Source organism: Ranitomeya imitator, chromosome 9, assembly GCF_032444005.1.
Source record: "Ranitomeya imitator isolate aRanImi1 chromosome 9, aRanImi1.pri, whole genome shotgun sequence".
NCBI lineage: Eukaryota > Metazoa > Chordata > Amphibia > Anura > Dendrobatidae > Ranitomeya > Ranitomeya imitator.
Window position 1 is genome coordinate 58,934,412 of NC_091290.1, and position 25,410 is coordinate 58,959,821.

The following is a 25,410-nucleotide window of genomic DNA, read 5'->3' on the forward strand; positions in this document are numbered from 1 at the left end:
AGACTGGAAACCGCAGGCGGGTAGGTAACTGGAACTGGAAGTCGTAGACAGTCAGGAAGAGATCCTGAAAAACGCAGGCAGGTTGATATTACAAACCACACTCAAGTAGGTAGCAAAACTGGAAACCTCGGTATGGTCGGTAACTGGAACTGGAAGCCGTAGACAGACAGGAAGAGATCCTGGAAAGCACAGGCAGGTTGATAATGGAAACTGCAGGTAGATTACTGGAAGATGTAGACAGCAAGGAAGACGTACTGGAAACCGCAAGCAAGAAGGCTACATCCTGATTAGTGATGGGTGAACCCCTGGATGCTCGGTTCTAGCGGGCTCAGATGAACAGTTAAAAAAAATTTGGTTCAGGTACTAGAATAGTACCCAAACCTGGACCCCATTCACTTGTCATGACATGCGCATGAGAGCAAACACTGCCTCTGATCAGCGGTAAGGTCCTTACCACCGGTCAGAGAGCATTGCTTCTCTCGCTGTTATATGACAGCGTGAGCCCGCAGCTGCGTTCGGAGGTCATTGGCATCAGCTGATGGGACTACTACTTCCATCAGCCTATTCCTGCTGCAGCTACTAACAGCAAGAGCAGGTGGCAATTGATGATTCATCAGCTGGCGCCTGTGCTCTAAATAACTAATTTAAAAAAAACGGAGTGGGTTCCCCTGTATTTTTGATAACAAGCCAGGCAACATGGACAGCTGTGGGCTGGTGTAACAGGAACTTCCTACTTTACACCAATTAATTGGGATTGAAATGCTAAAATCACAGTTATTAACATTGGTGTTGGCAATTTAGGGACACTTTATCTTCACCCTCTAGTCCTGCCTGAGACTACTCCAATTATGCCAAGAAACACCCTTTTGTGGGCATGTTTTGTGTAAATCCTGTCCATTTAATCCCAGGATGCTGCAATTTCCTGGGACTGTTTCAGAAAAATCATAACAGTTGACTTGTAAGCTTGACAGGTATAATCAGTATACACCACTAGTAGTCAGGACTACACAGGTTAATATCTTCATGCTCTGTATGTGGTAGCACAGATATATGGCTGGGAATATTTCTTGAAGAGAATATGTCAGGAGATTAATGCTGACCTAACCATGGGCTGCATGAAATATAGAAAGTGTCACGCTGGGTAAGGAAGTAGTAAGTGCACAACAACTGGGAGAAGGAGGGTGTAGTCCAAACACTAGGGATGTGGGGAGTGGAGACCCCAAGGCAGATCTAAAATCACCCTGTCTGCACTAAACGTCCCTATATAGGCTCTGCACCTATCGCTGTGCAAGAACCTAATCCCTGCCTGACCCTAGCAATAGGCCCTGGTTAGAAAGAGGACGAGGTGAGCACTAGTAAGTCCCCAAAACAACTTAAGAGATAGAGGGTAGATGAAAGAGGGGATCACTTAGCTTGAGAAGACAACCGAGATATCATGCCAGCAACCCTCCAAGAGTCTTCTAAGAAGGTACTAACCGACTGTTAGTACTTCCAACTAGACAGAGACAAGTAAGAGCTAACACCAGAAAGATGCTGCAGACACGGAATGAATTTAAACCTTCAGCAAAGGTGTCTAATTAGCAGCAGAAGGTGGAGGTAACCACTGGGTCCTAAAGGAAGAACGCTATCACTCCACAACAGAGATACAAAAATCAAGAAGGTGCTTGAGCTAATTGCAAAGACCTTCTACAGCCGGACCCAGGATGAGTGTCAGTCACCCCTGACACACCCGTGACAGAAAGGCTCCATTATTGCAGAAACAAGTTTATTTCTTAAACTACGAGGCATTTCACAGAAAACATAGCATGAAAAAGAGTCGGGCATGGGGAGCAGTATTTGATGGGTGGACCTTCAATAGGTTATCCATGAATGGCTCCACTTAGTTGATATATACAGTGGGTACGGAACGTATTCAGACCCCTTTACATTTTTCACTCTTTGTTTCATTGCAGCCATTTGGTAAATTCAAAAAAGTAATTTTTGTCTTGTTGGAAGGTGAACCTTCGGCCAAATCTGAGGTCCAGAGCACTCTGGAAGGTTTGCATCCAGGATATCTCTGCACTTGGCCCCATTCATGTTTCCTTCAATGGCAACCAGTCATCCAGCGGGGGGGGGGGGGCTGCAATATGCACAGCTAAATGAAAGCCCCCCCATGACTGTGGTGCCAAGGGGAGTGGGAACATTTAAAGGCAGTGCAGTGGGATTGGTTGAAAGGGGACAAAGGAGGGGGCGGGTGTTTAGGCTGAGGAGGGTGTGGGTATAAAGAAAAATGCGTGGTTAGGGACAGTACATGTGACATTAGCAGGGAAAGAAGAAAGAAAGTACACGTGCTTACCATGGCCTCTGTAGATTCCATGCTGTCGCAGCTGCGGGACATGGCCCGGTCGAGAAGGGGTGGCTGGCTGGAGGACCAGCTGGCGACACTTCTTGGAGCACAAGGAACCCAGGGCACCAGGACAAGGAGGACCCAGCCACCGGAACGTCTATCGCCTGAGGCAGGTACGCGCGGTAGACGCCGGCCTCGGAGCCCCTCCGGGGACCCTGCAGAGGGTACAGGCCGCATTGATGGTATCCGGCCTGACCCGCCCTCTGGCAGGAATCCATCGGCCGGCGCTGCTGGCGTGGGTAGGCGGCCCAGGGCTGCGGCGGTGCAGGCGCACCCTGAAGCGATGGCTGCATATGGTGTGGCCATGGAGGTGAGACACGTGGCAGCGGTGAGGAGAGGCGGGGTGCGGCACTGACGGTGGCTTTGGCGCAGACGAGGAGGAGCAGGAATGGAGCGTCGGGTCAGCAGCGGCCCTGAGATGTATGCACTGCGGCGGGTGACCCTGGAACAGACGCTGCGGGGGTACCTGGCAGGTCCGGTGCACTGAGCAGCAGATCGGCAGGCAGGCGGATTCCTGGCCCTCAGCCTGGCCCTGTGCAGCTGGGGCGTACTGTAACGGCGGTGGCAGCGCGCAGACGAAGTCAGCATGAGGATCAGCAGGAGGGCAGGCATGGGGACATACAGGCGGCGGGCAGGTCGAGGTCGGCTGTTGTGAATTCTGTGGCTGAGTTCACTTCTGTGGTCACAAGTGGTATTGCAGTCTCTGGGCTTCCTCCCTCAGGTGTTTTGGTGAGCTCGTTGGCTGCCTTGCTATTTAGCTCCACCAGAGTCTGTCTTCCTTGCTCCTTGTCAATGTTCCAGTGTTGGATCTGAGCTACTGCATCTTTCCTTGGGCCTGCTGCTCTGCTAGATAAGTGCTTCTAGTTTTCTGTTTTTTCTGTCCAGCTTGCTATTAACTTTTGCTGGAAGCTCTGAGAAGCAAAGGGGTGCACCGCCGTGCTGTTAGTTCGGCACGGTGGGTCTTTTTGCCCCTTTGCGTGGTTTTCGTTTTAGGGTTTTTTGTAGACTGCATAGTTCTCTTTGCTATCCTCGCTCTGTCTAGAATATCGGGCCTCACTTTGCTGAATCTATTTCATTCCTACGTTTGTCTTTTCATCTTGCTAACAGTCATTATATGTGGGGGGCTGCCTATTCCTTTGGGGTATTTCTCTGAGGTAAGTCAGGCTTGTATTTCTATCTTCAGGCTAGTCAGCTCCTCAGGCAGTGCCGAGTTGCATAGGTAGTTATAGGCGCAATCCACTGCTGCTTATAGTTGTGTGAGGATAGATCAGGTACTGCAGTCTACAGAGATTCCACGTCTCAGAGCTCGTCCTATTGTTTTTGGTTATTGCCAGATCTCTGTATGTGCGCTGATTACTGCACGCTGTGTTGCCTGATTGCCAGCCATAACAGTACAAGGAGCCTCACCAATGATTCCCAATAGAGGGAAAAAAGAAATCCTGACATCATTTTTTTTTCTTAGCTCTGTCTTCAGTCTTTTTTTTCCCCTAGACATTAGAGTGCTTCAGGACACAGCTGTGGACATGGATATTCAGGCTCTGTGCTCCTCAATGGATAATCTCGTTGTAAATGTACAAAAGATTCAAGATACTATTGATCAGAAATCGATGCTAGAACCAAGAATTCCGATTCCTGATTTGTTTTTTGGTGACAGAACTAAGTTCCTGAGCTTCAGAAATAATTGTAAGCTATTTTTGGCCTTGAAACCTCATTCTTCTGGTAATCCTATTCAACAGGTTTTGATTATTATTTCTTTTTTGCGCGGCGACCCACAGGACTGGGCGTTTTCTCTTGCACCAGGAGATTCTGCATTGAGTAATGTTGATGCATTTTTCCAGGCGCTGGGATTGCTTTACGATGAGCCTAATTCAGTGGATCAGGCTGAGAAAAATCTGCTGGCTTTATGCCAGGGTCAGGATGATGTAGAAGTATATTGTCAGAAATTTAGAAAGTGGTCAGTACTCACTCTGTGGAATGAATCTGCACTAGCGGCTTTGTTCAGAAAGGGTCTCTCTGAAGCTCTTAAGGATGTAATGGTGGGATTTCCTATGCCTGCTGGTTTGAATGAGTCTATGTCCTTGGCCATTCAGATCGGTCGTCGCTTGCGCGAGCGTAAATCTGTGCACCATCTGGCGGTATTGTCTGAGAGTAAACCTGAGCCTATGCAGTGCGACAGGACTATGACTAAAGTAGAACGGCAAGAACACAGACGTCTGAACAGACTGTGTTTCTATTGTGGCGATTCTACTCATGCTATTTCTAATTGTCCTAAACGCACTAGGCGGTTCGATAGCTCTGCCGTTATTGGTACTGTACAGTCCAAATTCCTTTTGTCCATTACCTTAATGTGCTCTTTGTCATCGTATTCTGTCATGGCATTTGTGGATTCAGGCGCTGCCCTGAATCTGATGGATTTGGATTATGCTAAACGTTGTGGATTTTTCTTGGAGCCTTTGCGGTGTCCTATTCCGTTGAGAGGAATTGATGCTACACCTTTGGCCAAGAATAAGCCTCAGTACTGGGCCCAGCTGACCATGTGCATGGCTCCTGCACATCAGGAAGTTATTCGCTTTCTGGTACTGCATAATTTGCATGATGTGGTCGTGTTGGGGTTGCCATGGCTACAAACCCATAATCCAGTATTGGATTGGAACTCTATGTCGGTAACCAGCTGGGGTTGTCAGGGAGTACATGGTGATGTTCCATTTTTGTCTATTTCGTCATCCATTCCTTCTGACATCCCAGAGTTCTTGTCGGACTTTCAGGATGTATATGAAGAGTCCAAGTCTGATGCCCTACCTCCGCATAGGAATTGTGATTGTGCTATCGATTTGATTCCTGGTAGTAAATTCCCTAAGGGTCGTTTATTTAATTTGTCCGTACCTGAACACACCGCTATGCGCAGTTATGTGAAGGAGTCCCTGGAGAAGGGACATATTCGCCCATTGTCGTCACCATTGGGAGCAGGGTTCTTTTTTGTAGCCAAGAAGGATGGTTCGCTAAGACCGTGTATTGATTACCGCCTTCTTAATAAGATCACTGTTAAGTTTCAGTATCCCTTGCCATTGATTTCTGACTTGTTTGCTCGGATTAAGGGGGCTAGTTGGTTCACCAAGATAGATCTTCGTGGTGCGTATAATCTGGTGAGAATCAGGCAGGGAGATGAATGGAAAACGGCATTTAATACGCCCGAGGGTCATTTTGAGTATCTGGTGATGCCGTTCGGACTTGCCAATGCTCCATCTGTTTTTCAGTCTTTTATGCATGACATTTTCCGTGAGTATCTGGATAAATTCTTGATTGTTTACTTGGATGACATTTTGATCTTCTCAGATGATTGGGAGTCTCATGTGAAGCAAGTCAGAATGGTTTTCCAGGTACTGCGTGCTAATTCCTTGTTCGTGAAGGGATCAAAGTGTCTCTTCGGTGTGCAGAAAGTTTCATTTTTGGGGTTCATCTTTTCCCCTTCTACTATCGAGATGGATCCGGTTAAGGTTCAGGCCATCCAGGATTGGACTCAGCCGACATCTCTAAAAAGTCTGCAGAAATTCCTGGGCTTTGCTAATTTTTATCGTCGCTTCATCTGTAATTTTTCTAGCATTGCCAGACCATTGACCGATTTGACCAAGAAGGGTGCTGATTTGGTTAATTGGTCTTCTGCTGCCGTGGAAGCTTTTCAGGAGTTGAAGCGTCGTTTTTGCTGTGCCCCTGTGTTGTGTCAACCTGATGTTTCTCTTCCGTTCCAGGTCGAGGTTGATGCTTCTGAGATTGGTGCAGGGGCGGTTTTGTCACAGAGAGGTTCTGGTTGCTCAGTGTTCAAACCATGTGCTTTCTTTTCCAGGAAATTTTCTGCTGCTGAGCGTAATTATGATGTGGGCAACCGAGAGTTGCTGGCCATGAAGTGGGCATTCGAGGAGTGGCGTCATTGGCTTGAGGGTGCTAAGCATCGCGTGGTGGTTTTGACTGATCATAAGAACCTTACTTATCTTGAGTCTGCCAAGCGCTTGAATCCTAGACAGGCCCGTTGGTCGTTATTTTTTGCTCGTTTTGATTTTGTGATTTCATACCTTCCGGGCTCTAAAAATGTGAAGGCGGATGCTCTGTCTAGGAGTTTTGTGCCCGACTCTCCGGGGCTATCTGAGCCGGCGAGTATCCTCAAGGAAGGAGTCATTGTGTCTGCCATCTCCCCTGATTTGCGGAGAGTGTTGCAGAAATTTCAGGCTAATAAACCTGATCGTTGTCCGGCCGAGAAACTGTTCGTCCCTGATAGGTGGACTAGTAAAGTTATCTCTGAACTTCATTGTTCGGTGCTGGCCGGTCATCCAGGAATCTTTGGTACCAGGGAGTTGGTTGCTAGATCCTTCTGGTGGCCATCTCTGTCACGGGATGTGCGTGCTTTTGTGCAGTCCTGTGGAATTTGTGCTAGGGCTAAGCCCTGCTGTTCACGTGCCAGTGGGTTGCTTTTGCCCTTGCCGGTCCCGAAGAGGCCTTGGACACATATTTCGATGGATTTCATTTCTGACCTTCCCGTTTCTCAAAAAATGTCGGTCATTTGGGTGGTCTGTGATCGCTTTTCTAAAATGGTCCATCTGGTGCCCTTGGTTAAATTGCCTTCCTCCTCTGATTTGGTGCCTTTGTTCTTCCAGCATGTGGTTCGTTTACATGGCATTCCTGAGAATATTGTTTCTGACAGAGGTTCCCAGTTTGTCTCGAGGTTCTGGCGAGCCTTTTGTGGTAGGATGGGCATTGACCTATCTTTCTCCTCGGCCTTCCATCCTCAGACTAATGGCCAGACCGAACGAACCAATCAGACCTTGGAAACATATCTGAGATGTTTTGTTTCCGCTGACCAGGATGATTGGGTGTCATTTTTGCCGTTGGCTGAGTTCGCCCTTAATAATCGGGCCAGCTCGGCTACCTTGGTCTCTCCATTTTTCTGCAATTCTGGGTTCCATCCTCGTTTCTCTTCAGGACAGGTTGAGTCTTCGGACTGTCCTGGTGTGGATTCTGTGGTGGACAGGTTGCAGCAGATCTGGACTCAGGTGGTGGACAATTTGACCTTGTCCCAGGAGAAGGCTCAGCTTTTCGCTAATCGCAGACGCCGTGTGGGACCCCGACTTCGTGTTGGGGATCTGGTTTGGTTATCTTCTCGTCATATTCCTATGAAGGTTTCCTCTCCTAAATTTAAACCTCGTTTTATTGGTCCGTATAGGATTTCTGAGATTCTCAATCCGGTGTCTTTTCGTCTGACCCTCCCAGACTCCTTTTCCATACATAATGTATTCCATAGGTCGTTGTTGAGGAGATACGTGGCACCTATGGTTCCATCTGTGGAGCCTCCTGCCCCTGTTTTGGTGGAGGGGGAATTGGAGTATATTGTGGAGAAGATTTTGGATTCTCGTGTCTCTAGACGGAAACTCCAGTATCTGGTCAAATGGAAGGGTTATGCTCAGGAAGATAATTCCTGGGTTTTTGCCTCTGATGTCCATGCCCCAGATCTTGTTCGTGCCTTTCATGTGGCTCATCCTGGTCGGCCTGGGGGTTCTGGTGAGGGTTCGGTGACCCCTCCTCAAGGGGGGGTACTGTTGTGAATTCTGTGGCTGAGTTCACTTCTGTGGTCACAAGTGGTATTGCAGTCTCTGGGCTTCCTCCCTCAGGTGTTTTGGTGAGCTCGTTGGCTGCCTTGCTATTTAGCTCCACCTGAGTCTGTCTTCCTTGCTCCTTGTCAATGTTCCAGTGTTGGATCTGAGCTACTGCATCTTTCCTTGGGCCTGCTGCTCTGCTAGATAAGTGCTTCTAGTTTGTTTTCTGTTTTTTCTGTCCAGCTTGCTATTAACTTTTGCTGGAAGCTCTGAGAAGCAAAGGGGTGCACCGCCGTGCTGTTAGTTCGGCACGGTGGGTCTTTTTGCCCCTTTGCGTGGTTTTCGTTTTAGGGTTTTTTGTAGACTGCATAGTTCTCTTTGCTATCCTCGCTCTGTCTAGAATATCGGGCCTCACTTTGCTGAATCTATTTCATTCCTACGTTTGTCTTTTCATCTTGCTAACAGTCATTATATGTGGGGGGCTGCCTATTCCTTTGGGGTATTTCTCTGAGGTAAGTCAGGCTTGTATTTCTATCTTCAGGCTAGTCAGCTCCTCAGGCAGTGCCGAGTTGCATAGGTAGTTATAGGCGCAATCCACTGCTGCTTATAGTTGTGTGAGGATAGATCAGGTACTGCAGTCTACAGAGATTCCACGTCTCAGAGCTCGTCCTATTGTTTTTGGTTATTGCCAGATCTCTGTATGTGCGCTGATTACTGCACGCTGTGTTGCCTGATTGCCAGCCATAACAGTCGGCGAGGAGATAAAGGAATAGATCATCTTCTCCTGCTTCGGTCACCCTCGGTGATGAGGAGGCCAGGGGCGCGGGCCTGGAGCAACAAAGCGGCGCAGAGGATTCCGGATCCTGCAGTGACCTACGCGGCTATCGCGAACCGCTGGATTCTGGAAGCACGGCTGGTGGGAACACAGCACCTACGCAGCCTCGTGTTTGTGAGTATAGTCCTTGTACGCCAATTAGTGGGGTTCGGTCGGGGGACTTAGGGGAGAACTGTGGTGAGGCTGGTAATTTTGGGATTCCCGGGGTTGAGAGAGCTTTTGTCAAGTATGTCACAGATTTTGAGGAGGCTGGATGGGGGGGGCGCAGATAGTTTACGGGCATCCCCTGTAGGAGCGTGATTACCTGATTTGGGTCAGCGTTCAGCAGGGCCTTTGGGTTCGGACATGTTTAGTGGGGGGGAGCAGTCAGCGTCAGGTGGGGTGTCAGTGGCTATACAAACTGGAAAGGATAAGGCTGATACGGTTAAATTGGATGATAGGGCAAGAGGGGAGGTTTACGTTTGTTTTGAAGGGCCTTTAGGCGCTCATTTAAAACAAGAAGTAAAGGAAAAAATTTGGAAGGATGAATATGTGGAGATTTTCTCCCTCCTTCCTTTGGAAAAATTTAGTCTAGAAAAGGGGAAGAAGGATGATAGCAGAAAAGAGGAGGAGGAAAAGCATAGGTGGCGTTTGATTCCGCAGACATTCGTTAATTGGCAGCAGGCGTTTGCCATTTTGGCGAGTGTTATTGGTGAAAAGTTTCCGGAAAATTGTTCGGGTCTTTTTTGTTACTTGGATGCTATTGGTGAAGCATATAGGGCGTACAGTGGCCTGGCGTGGCTGCGGTACGATAAGCAATTTAGGCAAAGGTAGGCGGTTAGGCCTGAGATAAAATGGGACCAGAAAGATAAAGGGTTGTGGTTGAAAGTTATGGAACCAACACGGTTTGGGCAGTCCTTTCACGGGGGCGGAGGGAGCGTTGGGCAGCATCCGGCACAGGGAGGTGGGGGTCAAGGGACTCAGGGGACGAAAGACAAAACAGGGATGTGTTGGCATTTTAATGACGGCCAATGCAAGTACGGTAGCACTTGTAAATTTAGGCATGTATTTTCCCACTGCAATGGGGCCTCACATGGAGCGGCCAAATGTTTTAGAAAAGCGAGGGGTAGACCTGCAGTGGGTTTTTGTCAAGGGGGTGACACCAGTGAATGTACAAAAGATGGCCCCTTATCTAAATAGGTATCCGGATCGGTTAAAGGCGAAGTTACTTTTCGAAGGTTTTTCTGAGGGTTTTCGGATTCCTCATCCCACTCATGAAGTCCCTTTTTGAAAAAAGAATCTGAGGTCGGCTGATTTACATGCAGACGTAGTTACGGCAAAATTGGCGAAGGAGGTGGATTTGGGGCGAATGGCAGGGCCGTTTAGTTGTTTACCTGGGGAGGGAGTGATTGTTTTGCCCTAGGGGGTTGTTCCAAAGAAGGAACCTAACAAGTTTTGTTTGATTCAACATTTGTCATACCCTAATGGGCTATCTGTTAATGATGGCATTGCTGAGGAGCTGTGCTCCGTGGTATACACATCTTTCGATGCAGCCGTGCAATGGGTACGTAGGTATGGCGCTGGTGCGTTAATGGCTAAGACAGATGTTGAATCGGCTTTCCGATTGCTTCCGGTTCACCCCGATAGCATTCCTCTTTTGGGTTGCTTTTGGAAAGGGGTTTTTTATTTGGATAGGTGTTTACCCATGGGCTGTTCGATTTCTTGCTCACTATTTGAGTTTTTTAGTACTTTTTTTTAGCCAAATCTGAGGTCCAGAGCACTCTGGAAGGTTTGCATCCAGGATATCTCTGCACTTGGCCCCATTCATGTTTCCTTCAATGGCAACCAGTCATCCTGTCCCTGCAGTTGAAAAACACCCCCATAGCATGATGCTGCCACCACCATGTTGGAATTGTATTGAGCAGGTGATGAGCAGTGCTTGTTTTCTCCACACATACCGCTTAGAATTTTCACCAAAAAGGTCTATCTTCATCTCATCAGACCAGAAAATCTTATTTCTCATAGTCTGGGAGTCCTTCATGTGTTTTTTAGCAAACTCTATGCGGGCTTTCATATGTCTTGCACTGAGAAGAGGATTCCGTCGGGCCACTCTGCCATAAAGGCCTGATTAGTGTAGGGCTGCAGTGATAGTTGACTTTGTGGAACTTTCTCCCATCTCCCTACAGCATCTCTGGATTTCAGCCACAGTGATCTTGGGGTTCTTCTTTTCCTCTCTCACCAATGCTCTTCTCCCACGGTTGCTCAGTTTGGCTGGACAGCCAGGTCTAGGGAGACTTCTGATGGTCCCAAACTTCTTCCATTTAAGGATTATGAAGGCCACTGTGCTCTTAGGAACCTTGAGAACTGCAGAAATTCTGTTGTAACCTTGGCCAGATCTGTGCCTTGCCACAATTCTGTCTCTGAGCTCCTTGGCCAGTTCCTTTGACCTCATGATTCTCATTTGGTCTGACATGCACTGTGAGCTGTGAGGTCTTATATAGACAGGTGTGTGTCTTTCCAAATCAAGTCCTATCAGTTTAATTAAACACAGTTGTACTCCAACGAAGGACCATCTCAAAGAGGATCACAAGGAAATGGACATAATGTGACTTAAATATGAGTGTCTGAGCAAAGGGTCTGAATACTTATGGCCACGTGATATTTTAGTTTTTCTTCTTTAACCCCTTACCGGCATCGGACGTACTATACCGTCCGATGCCGGCTCCCCTGCTTTGATGCAGGGCTCCGCGGTGAGCCCGCACCAAAGCCGGGACATGTCAGCTGTTTTGAACAGCTGACATGTGCCCGTAATAGGCGCGGGCAGAATCGCGATCTGCCCGCACCTATTAACTAGTTAAATGCCGCTGTCAAACGCAGACAGCGGCATTTAACTACCGCTTCCGGCCGGGCGGCCGGAAATGACGTCATCGCCGACCCCCGTCACATGTCCGGGGGTCGGCGATGCGTCTCCATTGTAGCCATAGAGGTCCTTGAGACCTCTATGGTTACTGATTGCCCGTCACTGTGAGCGCCACCCTGTGGTCGGCGCTCACAGCACACGTGCAATTCTGCTACATAGCAGCGATCAGCAGATCGCTGCTATGTAGCAGAGCCGATCGGCTTGTGCCTGCTTCTAGCCTCTCATGGAGGCTATTGAAGCATGGCAAAAGTTAAAAAAAAAAGTTTAAAAAAATGTGAAAAAAATAAAAAAAACATAAAAGTTTAAATCACCCCCCTTTCGCCCCAATCAAAATAAATCAATAAAAAAAATATCAAATCTACGCATATTTGGTATCGCCGCGCTCAGAATTGCCCGATCTATCAAATAAAAAAAAGTATTAACCTGATCGCTAAACAGCGTAGCGGGAAAAAAACTCGAAACGCCAGAATTACGTTTTTTTGGTCGCCGCGACATTGCATTAAAATGCAATAACGGGCGATCAAAAGAACGTATCTGCACCGAAATGCTATCATTAAAAACGTCATCTCGGCACGCAAAAAATAAGCCCTCAACCGACCCCAGATCACGAAAAATGGAGACGCTACGAGTATCGGAAAATGGCGCAATTTTTTTTTTTTTTTTTTTAGCAAAGTTTGGAATTTTTTTTCACCACTTAGATAAAAAATAACCTAGTCATGTTTGGTGTCTATGAACTCGTAATGACCTGGAGAATCATAATGGCAGGTCATTTTTAGCATTTAGTGAACCTAGCAAAAAAGCCAAACAAAAAACCAATGTGGGATTGCACTTTTTTTGCAATTACACCGCACTTGGAATTTTTTTCCCGTTTTCTAGTACACGACATGCTAAAACCAATGATGTCGTTCAAAAGTACAACTCGTCCCGCAAAAAATAAGCCCTCACATGGCCAAATTGACGGAAAAATAAAAAAGTTATGGCTCTGGGAAGGAGGGGAGCGAAAAACGAACACGGAAAAACGAAAAATCCCCTGGTCATGAAGGGGTTAATAAATATGCAAAAAAATTCTATATTTCTGTTTTTTTTCAGTCAAGATGGGGTGCAGAGTGTACATAAATGAGAAAAAAATATGAAATTTTTAGTATTTACCAAATGGCTGCAATGAAACAAAGAGAGAAAAATTTAAAGGGATCTGAATACTTTCCGTACCCACTGTATACACGTGGCATTTTTAGTCTCTCAATAAAAGGGAACGTTACTTTAGACATTGCACACAAGAAACTCAAAATTCTGTTCACGGGTGGATGTGGCAGTCATGAAGTTTCATGCTAAACCGGTGGAACTCTAGCCACCGACCAACATGACCACTTCTCATTGGCTCAGGCTCAACAACAGCACTCTAAAACCAAATAAAATTAGTGTCCTAATCAGATCAGTTCTTCTCTATGCAGCACTTTTAGCAGAACCTTCTCGGTGTGGGCCGCACAAGCGCTGATGCCGTAGCTTAGGAATCTCGCTGGCTAATTGTCATTCCTACATACACAACCATCCTGCACTAAGGTCTCGTTTGGCCTGGCCCGCTGGCACACTAGCATGGAGATAGCTTCCCTCTCCTTCCTTGCTCTCTATTCCCCAGCTAAACATTGCTGCAGTTACTTTCCCAATCTGTAGACATTCTGATGCTGTCTTTTCCAGCAGCAGGTGCAGATCTTCCACTTCCACCTGTACGGTATTTTTGTGCATTTCCTCAGTGGACTGTCATTCGTCCACCACTTGGTGATCCTTCCTCGACCCCATGATTTTTTTCAACTGCTTCTAAAGGCTGTCATATAGATTTGTGACATTCAGCTCCTGCTGCGGTTGCTAGCACCACTTTTCAGTACACGATTCCGCTATGTAGCTGATTTGGAGGCCTGCCTTACCCACTTATAAAGTCTAAGATGGTCTTGAGGTCCCGTCTTGCCATATGCAGGGTCACTCGGGTGCACCTCCAGCAGATGAGGTATACTATCCCCGACACTCTAATAATAATAATAATAATTTTATTTATATAGCGCCAACATATTCCGCAGCGCTTTACAAATTATAGAGGGGACTTGTACAGACAATAGACATTACAGCATAACAGAAATACAGTTCAAAACAGATACCAGGAGGAGTGAGGGCCCTGCTCGCAAGCTTACAAACTATGGGGAAAAGGGGAGACTATGGGGAAAATGGGAGACCCCACTCTACCATATGTAATAGCACCACACTTAAAATCACTTGTGCAGCATTTAAAAGAGAAAAATAATTGGATTAGTGTTGGGATTGTTCCCAGAGATTAAAAGCCAACCCCTTTTTTGCACCTTGAGCAACTCCTTGAAAATGTTACATTAAGAAATAATCTCTTATGATATTGCAAATTTAGTAAATGTGAAAATCAAGGGCGCAAACCACAATAATCAGTATCTCAATTCGCAGACATGGTGTTTCGGGCTGTTGGCCCTCGTCAGTGCGAAACATGAGAACTAATTTGGCTAGGTGAGAGGCTCTGGACTGAGGTCTAAGGGGAAAGGTTTCTCCTCGTGGAGAGTGACATACCAGCTCTGACTTGTCAAGGTAAGGAGGCTTATTCGCCGTGCAATGCTCCTCTGGGAAATTTAATTTGCAAATTGCCTCTTCAGAGAAAAAGAGGACTTAAACTCTATAGCGCCACCTGTTCTGATACTGATTTGGCTTTTATCCTGTCATATTGCATGACTCGTTAAAGGGTTGATTGTGGCTTGTAGGATCGCTACTTCCAACAAGTGGCGCTATAGAGTTTTAGTCCTGTTTTTCTCTGAAGAGGCAATTTGCATATTAAATTTCCCAGAGGAGCATTGCACGGCGAATAAGCCTCCTTACCTTGACAAGCCAGAGCTGGTATGTCACTCTCCACATGGAGAAACCTTACCCCTTATAAGGGATAGTTGCTGTCCCATCTCTTATAGCTTGTTGGGATGTTTGATTTATGCGACGGACGTAGTTTGCTCCGGTGTCTTCAGTGCCACTTTACGCAGCACAGCTTTTTGTTTAGCATTTTTCGGTGCATTTTGGGCGTGCAAGTTGGCGGCTCCATTGAAACTGAAGAAAGAGGATCTGTTGAAGGACAAAACTTTAACTACAAATTGTTCAGTCTGCATTCGCAGCTCTAAAATGGACCAATTCGGACAACGTGCACGTGGGTTTCTTTGAGGCAGGTAGACAGAGTAGTTTGTATTTTTCTGCCTATTTAGCTATACAGCAGAATGGCAAAAAAATTAAGCACATTGTGATGGCACCCTATTTATCCGTTATCAGTTTCAGTCCATTTTTACATTTTTTAAGAGCTGTTTTAAGAAGATGGGTGTCCTGCCAGCGGAATTCGGTACCTATTCCTTTAGGATTGGAGTGGCTGTGGAGGAAGCAAAGGCGGGCATGTATAAATGAGGAGGTTAAGCATAGCAGCCACAGGAGGTCAGAGTGTTTTGTGGGTTATGTTCCCCCTGAGCTGTTGAACTAATTGTGTTTTTTTTCAGGTTCTTGGCACCTGACAGTGTGGATAGTGGGGCACTCATACAAGTTGGGCAGCACAGAGAGCCCCAAGCAGACCTGGTGGAAGGAACTTAGGCTTCTGGGATATAGAGGTGATGTGGAGATAGATCCACGGTCTTACATGGTGTAAGGTTTAACTCACTCGACTGCGGGTTGAGGTAAGCACAGGAAGCGGTTTTCATAAAAATATCCCTCAGGTTTATTTGCGCCATATACCTGCTTAAGTTTAAGCAAACTAAACATGGTATTCTGTAGCACAAAATGGAAACAAACAGAAAAACAAACAGTTCATATAGCACAGCGGGTCCGTCCACTCAGGTCAGTGTCTCAGCAAAAAACACACTGGAAGCCTCCATGTCTTTAGTCACAGACCATGTTACAAATGTGACGCCCAGGAGACCGGGATACCCAGCACCGGACCAATGGAGTCTGTCTCTTGAGGGGGATGTCACGGGTGGCTTGACCCGGTGCTGTGGCCTCAGGCAATGCACAGTGTAAGGGGTATCATGAGGGGACAGGCACTTACTTGATCAGCAGCAGGTTCTCCCAGCGGTGACGATCCTGATCCTGGATAGATGGCTATTGTCCAAATGAAAGACTGAGGCACTGAAACGTTTAACCAGTTTACTTTAACATAAAAGGATTTACAACCAGTCCTGTCACCGGAGTCTGTATGGGAACTCTGAGTTACTTTGACCCGGCCGGGGTCTTCGCCTCTTATTGTGCGCAATTTCTGTGTGGCCCTGCAGCTGTATGTGAACTGGCTGCCGGCCCAATCTGTCCCCTCCGGGTCCTGGTTCGACGGGCAACCCGAGTCCTTTTATCGGTTTACCCCCTCTGGGAGTACCGCTGAACTCTGTGTCTGTTGCTGCATCCGACCCTAGTGAAGCTGATATCACCTCACGTTTTTCCGGTTGCTGTATTATATATAATGAATACAGCCACGGATCCGGTATCCGTCTTTGCGCCTGTTCTGGGTAGTGATTAATGCTACCCGGTTCTCACAATGTTATTTTTCTCTATCCCTCTTCTCCTCAGGCCGGTGATTTAGGCCTGGTAACAGTCACAGGGCTGTTAGAGATTCTGTATGACCTCTCACTATCAGCTCCTTGGCCCAACTGCCATTTCTTCTCTCAGACCAGAATGGATCAAGGGGAGTCTCTGGAGCTCCCCCTTCTGGCCGGAGGTGGTAGTGCAGTCTTGCTATTTTAGTATTTGTACTTACTGTCAGTAACTATTTTTGTGGCAAATACCCCTAGGGGTGCCACACAAACAACAGCCTCCATTAAATAGGCTGTAACCACACACAAAGGTGAGTTATGTGGGTAGCCAGACCCACCCATCTCTCATAGCTACCAGCAACCCGGACCCAGGTGCATCAAATTAACCTCTTAATGCTTTCATGCACTATAGAAAAATACTCCGGGTTACATCTCAGAGACAAGACATCTCCGTGACACAAACCTCCCATCGACTATGCGACCATTAGCCACACTACAATGGTCACAGCTGTTGGACTGATGACGCTTATGCGTGTGGACTTTGACTAAATTAGAGGTGTTTTCTCTGAGGTAATATTAGTATGGTTTCAGAAAATCTTGAGGGTTACATGGCAGGAAGCCAGGGCCCCCGTAACAGTCGAGAAAGCCTGTACAACGGTTATTTGCGGAATTTCCTGTTTTGTACTATCCAAATTCCATGCAGTGGTATGCAATAAGCAATTGGAAGGGGATAACTGCCGATTGATCCGGCAGGATGGAATTTATTTGAATGACATAGGTGTGGACACATCCTTATCTGGCCTCCAGGACGGGGTTGAGTAGGTTTTGTTTTTGTTGAGTGGGCTCAGGGCTCATTGTAGGTTTACACGAGCCCTTTCGTGGTGGTAAAATTTATCAGTTTGGAGAGTATGGAGATGAAGACGAACATGCCCAACGAGAGCAGATGGTGCATATCATTTCATATTCCGGATGTTATACATGTTTTACAGTTTTAATAGAATTGTTATGGGTAGGAAGAAAAGGAATAAATGCTGTGACCTGTGCCTAATTGGAGCGTTTTAATACTGGGAGGTAGGCAATCTGCTTATTTAAAGGGTTTAGTGTTATGGCAGTCTTGACCACCACAAGCCAAATAGTGAAGGGGTCCCTGACTTTAGAGCTTATGTGTTAAGAAGGAAAAGGTTTAATGTTCCACCCTCATTGCTTGCTCTCCCACCTTCCCCTGATGGCTGGTTTTAGAGGAGTTAAATTCTGGTCCAGCTGGCTATAAGATAGGGTGGTCAGCTTCCCAATGGATCCTGCCACCAGGTGTTCTATATGGCCATTGGTAAGTAACTTATTTTCCTGTTTTTGTTCCTCCTTCCTTCTGGATTTGATGCTGGCACTGCCCCATAATAAATACCCCCTTATTGGGCCCGATCTTCCTCTTCACCAGAACCAGTGCTGACTAAGCTTCCCTCCCTGCCTTGATATGGTAGTTTAAGATGTTGACATTTTGACAGAGTTTTCTATGTTTTAGTGAGATGAATCTGAGAATCTGAGAAACTCCACATGGCTATAAGGAGGTGAGGTCATTCTCTGCATGAATTTAACAGCTGCGTGTCCTGCAGAATTTAACTTCCCTGGCCTATCTGCTGCAACCAGAGTATTTTTTTATCCTGTTGATTGGTCAGTTGGGGTATTTAGGGCATGCTGGATCTGATGATGCCACTCCCCCGGAAGAAGGCACACGAGCCGAAACGCGCGTAGGGGTTGTGACACCACCAGACCGGAGGTATAGTATTATCACATTATATATATCTTGCTTTCTGTGCCGCTGGATTTGATTTTAGTTTGAGGTCATACAGTGATTGTGCCGTGCAGGCATGAGAGACTTCCTTTCTCAGAGATATCAATATACTTCTATGGCGGTTGGTTATAAACGTTGTAATATGCTTACCTCTGGTCAGGGGTGTTTTTACTTAGTACCATTTCCCATCAAAATGTTTTTTAACATCTTTGTTATTGTTCCTAATAAAATTTATTAGTTTTTTGTACGATGAGGTCTTTGTGCAAGTTTTTGTAGGTTATATGTATTTATATTGTACGGGGCCGATATAGTTATATATCCCCGGATGGGCATAGGGTGTATCTTGGTTCACCCTGTGTATTGTTTGTCTAATTGGTATTTGCAACCAGAGTATGTATTAGGCAGCTCCGCCCTCTACACTTAGGTTCCTAGGGTAGTTCCTCTCCCATTTTCCTGTGTAGCACATGTTTGTATTCATTCTTCCGTTACCTGGCTTGTATAACCGTTCTATCTGACCTTTCTGCTCCAGACCCCGACTATATATTCTGATCCTGTGCTGCTTGTCCCGACCTCAGACTGTTTGACTACATCTCTGCCTCTGCCTTCAGTACCAGGTATCTCTGCCTTTACCCACTGGTAAGCTACTGCAGCTCCGGGCACTGCCCTGGAGTGGCACCAGGTAGCTACTCCATGGCCCAAGCCTATCCTCAGAGGTTCTAGTGCAGACCAAGTAGTCACTTAGTCATACCCCTCAAGGGTAAGCCCTGTCAGTGGCACACTGGATCCGTGCGCACTGTCGTCACAGGTTCGCATACATTTGCCACTCATAGAAATGTGATATTGGATAATTTTCCTTAAATTTTAGACTCATTTGTTTGACTTGGTTCTCTATCTACTTTCAGACCTCGTGTGAAAATCTGATGTAGGTTTAGTTCAAATTTATGCACACATATGAAAAATTCTTCATGGTTCACAAACTTTCAAGCATCATTGTATATATTTTGCACAGCTAAACATCCTATGTTAACAGCCAAAGAAATAAGACATTATCTAATGAATATCTGGAGGAGATATATATATCGTCTAAATTCTCAATTTCCCGTCCAGTAAAATAAATGCATTTTATTCTAAGCATTTTCAAGAATCTTTCCGTTAGCATTTAATTTTAAAATCCTATTATGTTCAAGTTTACATTCGCATATGCTAATAAAACTGCCAATTGAGTCTGCAGTGGTTTTGTTCTACTTAGAAAAGCGCCCTCACAAAATGTCAGCGCTGATTCAATTACGTTCAGCTCAATTAAAAAAATAGATTTTAGCTCAGAAATTTGTTTCAATAAAGCGTGGGTGTGTAAACTATTCTTTAATGCTTTACACACAAGGGGGAAATTGAAAAAAAAACTTTACAAAAACTAGAAGAACAAGTTCTCTTGAAAGTGAATATCATTGTTTCTAAGAGATAAAATAAAAGAGGGTGGTCAACAAAAATGTAGATGGGTGTAAGTATATAAATCATAAACATGCCAATCAAAAATCTGAAGACTCATCAGAACAGGAAACGTTTTGAAATTCTATTTAGCTGGTAAACTCAATAACTGGGTAGTAAAAATGAAATTATGGTACATCTCTCAGCATACACATTGGGAACACTACCAGGCTATGCCACCAGTGTCTGATTGATGGTTGACTGTCATGTGAGCACTGTTCGTAGTCACCTAGCAGCTCCAAAATGGCTACCAAGAACAGGCTTGGTGCAAGCAATCTTAAAAAAAGGAAAGAAGATGGAGCCAGGAAATTACAGACCAGTAAGCCTTACTTCTATATCAGGAAAGATATTTGAACAAATCATTAAACAACATGTATTACTTGGATAAGAATACAGTAATTAAACAGAGCCAGCATGGGTTTGTAGCAAACTAGTCAAGCCAGACTAAACTAATTTACTTCTATGATAGAATCATTGACTGGGTGGATTAGGGAAATATGGTAGATATAGTATATCTCAACTTCAGAAAATCTTTTGATAAAGCATCTCATACTATCCTTATTGAAAAAAAATGACCAAGTATGGGATTGACAAGGCTACAGTTAGGAGTATTCACAAATGGCTCAGTGATATAACTCAAAGAGTAGTGATAAATGGTTGCACATCCAATTGGAAGTGACTAATAGAATGGTATTTAACAGGGAAAAATGGAAGATTCTACATCTGGACAAGAAAAACGAAAATGACATCTACAGAATTGGAAGAATACAACTAAGCAACAGGACATGTGAAAAAGACTTGGGTATGCTAATAGATCACAGACCGCACATGAGTCAACAATGCGATGTAGAAACAAAAAAGCCAAACACAGTTCTGATATGTATTAAGAGAAGCATAGAGTCAAGATCACGTGAAGTAATTATCCCCCTCTACTCCTCCTTGGTCAGACCTTATCTGGAATACTGGGTCCACTTTTGGGCACCAAATTTTAAAACAGACATTGAAAAACTGGAGCAAGTTCAGAGAAGAGCTACCAGGATGCTGAGCAGACTGCAAAGTATGTCCTATGAGGAATTATTAAAGGATCTGGGAAAGTTTAGCCTGCGAAAAAGGAGACTTAATAGCTGCCTACAAATATCTGAATGGATGTCACAGTGTAGAGGGATCACCACTATTCTAAATTGCACATGCAAACACGAGAAGCAATGGAATGAAACTGAAAGGGAGAAGATACAGATTAGATATTAGAAAAAAAGTTGTTGACCTTGAGGGTGATGAATGAGTGGAACAGGCTGTCATGAGAAGTGGTGAGTTCTTCTTCAATGGAAGGCTTCAAACAGAGGCTGGACAGACATCTGTCTGAGATGGTTTAGTGAATCCTGCATTGAGCAGGGGGTTGGACATGATGACCCTAGAGGTCCCTTCCAACTTTAACATTCTACAATAAGCTACTCTGTTTCTGAGAACCCAGGGATTGCCCTGACCTTCACTGTTTAACCCCTGTACAGGAATCTGGACTTAGGGTACCGTCACACAGTGCAATTTTGATCGCTACGACGGCACGATTCGTGACGTTCGAGCGATATATTTACGATATCGCAGTGTCTGACACGCTCCTGCGATCAGGGACCCCGCTGAGAATCGTACGTCGTAGCAGATCGTTTGAAACTTTCTTTCGTCGTCTAGTGTCCCGCTGTGGCGGCATGATCGCATGGTGTAACATATATCGTATACGATGTGCGCATAGTAACCAACGGCTTCTACATCGCACATACGTCATGAAATGATCGCTCTAGCGTCGTACATTGCAAAGTGTGACAGCAGTCTACGACGCTGGAGCGATATTGTTACGATGCTGGAGCGTCACGAATCGTGCCGTCGTAGCGATCAAAATTGCACTGTGTGACGATACCCTTAGACAGGGTTCCCTGGGTAAGGGCCACAGAGACAATTGTTGTTTGCTGATGCAAGTTGGCAAAAAGATAATCAGGTAGCTGGGTTAGATCCAGGAGGTACAAAATCATCAGGAAGGAGAAAAATCAATAAACTAGCCGAGACCAGGAGACAGGATAAGTCAACAAGAAACAACAGATGCATATCATGATGGTAAAGCCAGGAAGCACACACATTGACTGGCAGTGGGAACTGACTCTGAGGGGTTTATATAGTAACAGCCTCATACAGTGCTGACAGCTGATAGAAGCCCAAATAAACAGGATTAACCCCTTAGTTTCTGGACAGGTCAGAGTCACAAGTCTCTTTGATAATATGGGTGGTGCCAGTTATGGTGTGGATTTTGCTGGTACAACCTCTCAAAGCAAACCTTAGAAGGCTGGATATTATCAAAAACCCCTGTCTTCATCCATTAGATGGAGGAGCTGGACTGAAGTGGCGCCGGGAAGAGCTGAAGACAGGCCACCTTGTATTTACAATGGGGTATCTTGTTATTTTTTTGGAGGGTTTTTCCAGGTTTTACCTTGTTCGTCTAAAGACTGGCGTTGGTCTATAGACTTTTACAGTTAAGCTATTATTACTGCAGTGGCTAATTGGATTCCCTTAATGCTTTTAGCTACCTATCACACAGCATTTCTCACTCTGATGGTGGTGGTGTTTAATTTGTAAAGTGTGAAATAAATGCAGTCAGTGTACATTTGCCCCTTATTTCAAATACAATAAAATAGACATTTATCACAGAGCTGTAAAAGTGACACTTTTTTCTTAGAAATGACAGAAAAAAGACTCGCACATCCAAACTAGTGTGAATAGGTGCATACCAGGAGCAGCTACCTCCATACATAAATATACAAAAAGATTGAGTGCAACCTTTTTTGTATATTTATGTATGGAGGTAGCTGCTCCTGGTATGCACCTATTCACACTAGTTTGGATGTGCGAGTCTTTTTTCTGTCATTTCTATGTTAGCTGACTGACTGCGCACTCCTCCCATCACCATGTGGTTTTTAATTGCATCTCATCACACTTGGTCCCGGTCAACCCATATGTAGGCTTTGCTGAACAGAGGTATCCACATTCACCCAGGCATACAGACATTGGCCTTCGGTAAGTGTTCACATTTGGACAGGGAGATCAGGGACCCATCAGTTTTATGAGACCACCTTGACGATTGGTTGATGGGCTCACACTATTTGATTATATCAAATTCTGTGCAAAGCGTCTCTTAAATATTTTCCTAATGTTCAAAAGCCATTTTGCTATTCATAATTCATATATTTCATATTAGACATGCTTTTGCACGATAGAGTGCAACCTTTTTTGTATATTTATGTATGGAGGTAGCTGCTCCTGGTATGCACCTATTCACACTAGTTTGGATGTGCGAGTCTTTTTTCTGTCATTTCTATGTTAGCTGACTGACTGCGCACTCCTCCCATCACCATGTGGTTTTTAATTGCATCTCATCACACTTGGTCCCGGTCAACCCATATGTAGGCTTTGCTGAACAGAGGTATCCACATTCACCCAGGCATACAGACATTGGCCTTCGGTAAGTGTTCACATTTGGACAGGGAGATCAGGGACCCATCAGTTTTATGAGACCACCTTGACGATTGGTTGATGGGCTCACACTATTTGATTATATCAAATTCTGTGCAAAGCGTCTCTTAAATATTTTCTTAATGTTCAAAAGCCATTTTGCTATTCATAATTCATATATTTCATATTAGACATGCTTTTGCACGATAGAGTGCAACCTTTTTTGTATATTTATGTATGGAGGTAGCTGCTCCTGGTATGCACCTATTCACACTAGTTTGGATGTGCGAGTCTTTTTTCTGTCATTTCTATGTTAGCTGACTGACTGCGCACTCCTCCCATCACCATGTGGTTTTTAATTGCATCTCATCACACTTGGTCCCGGTCAACCCATATGTAGGCTTTGCTGAACAGAGGTATCCACATTCACCCAGGCATACAGACATTGGCCTTCGGTAAGTGTTCACATTTGGACAGGGAGATCAGGGACCCATCAGTTTTATGAGACCACCTTGACGATTGGTTGATGGGCTCACACTATTTGATTATATCAAATTCTGTGCAAAGCGTCTCTTAAATATTTTCCTAATGTTCAAAAGCCATTTTGCTATTCATAATTCATATATTTCATATTAGACATGCTTTTGCACGATAGAGTGCAACCTTTTTTGTATACTTTTTTCTTAGAGCCATACAAGAAAATCTTATTATCCAGCAGCTGAAGCAACAAAAATTCACAAAACTCTGTAGTCTCAAACGGAATAGATGTGGAGTTTTATGCCGATACACAAGTACAGATTTATGCAATCGAAGCACCAGCCAGGAGTCTTCTTTGAACGCCTTCAGCCTGATTTTCGTTCTGTACCGTGAAGTAATCATAATGCAGCGCCCCAGAGTCCTGGTCGTTGCAGTAATGTCGCTCTGCCACTAAGGGGAGTGATGTTATGTCTGATTGCACTAAAGGAGTTCACCTGACCAGGTATCACAGTCCCACACTACACTTCACACTCCGGCCACCAAGGGGAGCAAAAGGCACTATGTATTAGGCCACTCCTCACACTGGTAAAACTGGGGGTCGGATAGGAAGTTAGAACAGAACGCAGCCTGGGAGATCTCCAGGGAGGACCTGTCAGGGGTGGGTTCCTGACAGGGGCCTAGCAGAAAGGATAGAGAGTGACGGATCCGTGCCTGCACTACCTTGCGGCGGTATCCCAAGAAAGGACACGAAGAGAAGGATATTGTGGAAAAGTGAGAAACGAGATCAAAGCACAAAACAGAGCCAGTAGGAGTCGTGCCCCGAGAACGGTAACATCCTACTGAAGCGCGTAGCCGGTGACCGGAACACCGAGGGAGTAACTGACTTCAAGCATTACTTCAAATACCACAGGACAGTTGATTATAGGTTGGCTGTCTACCATACATCACCTAAGAAGACATAGGGGGCAAGCGTGGAGAGGGGCGTCTCTAGGGTCCCAGAATAGCTCTGAGCCTTCCCGTCAAATGGGTGCGTCCTATCCAGATAAACTTGGGGGACGGAGAGAGAGAGAAAGAGAAAGAAAGAACACGAGAGTTGTGAGGACTATCCCGAATGCTCAGCAGGGAAAAACTGCAACACACAGGTGGGCAAAAGGGCAGCACGGTGGCGCAGTGGATAGCACAGCAGCCTTGCAGCGCTGGAGTCCTGGGTTCAAGCCCCACTCTTGGTTTCCTCCCACATTCCAAAGACATACTGATAGGGAATTTAGATTGTGAGCCCCAACGGGAACAGCAATGATAATGTGTGCAAACTGTAAAGCGCTGCGGAATATGTTAGCTATCTTTGTTTGAGTAGTCGTGGCCGAGTGGTTAAGGCGATGGACTAGAAATCCATTGGGGTTTCCCCGCGCAGGTTCAAATCCTGCCGACTACGAATATGTTCCTATAGTTTTTGAAGGACGTAGATCTGGGGATTTATTAAGACGGAATATAGGCTGAACTGGATGGACAAATGTCTTTTTTCGGCCTTACTAACTATGTTACTATGTTAGTGGTAGGCACTGATTTCCACCTGCAAAGGGAACTCTGGATGTGCCTTCGGACCGGCCGGTCTCAGACAGCCCTGTTAACAGTGCTCTGGATTGAGGATCCCGAAGTCTTCAGTAAAAAGTAAAGAGACTGCAACCCTGTGTCCTCGTTATTAACTGCGCCTCACATCATCGCCACCTACACTACTGGGAAGCCCTGGGGATATACTTCACCTGTGGGAAGGTATACCATCTAGCTGCCATTCCATCACCCCAGCGGACCCCTAAGCAGCGTCGGTCACCCTGAGTGAAGACCACAGGTGGCGTCACGAACCCTTGACAAACTACCATCACCCCTTTTATTGGACGCCCCTTAGCAG

At 45.6% G+C, this 25,410-nt stretch overlaps 1 protein-coding gene and 1 non-coding gene across 2 annotated transcripts in view; one reads left to right on the forward strand and one right to left on the reverse strand.

The window, feature by feature from the left end:
- The window catches only part of SYT12 (synaptotagmin 12), a 253,619-nt gene that overhangs the window by 162,604 nt on the left and 65,605 nt on the right, over positions 1-25,410 (reverse strand). The window lies entirely within an intron of this gene.
- On the forward strand, positions 24,855-24,936 carry TRNAS-AGA (transfer RNA serine (anticodon AGA)). The gene has a single exon. It is a non-coding gene; the product is annotated as a tRNA-Ser (tRNA).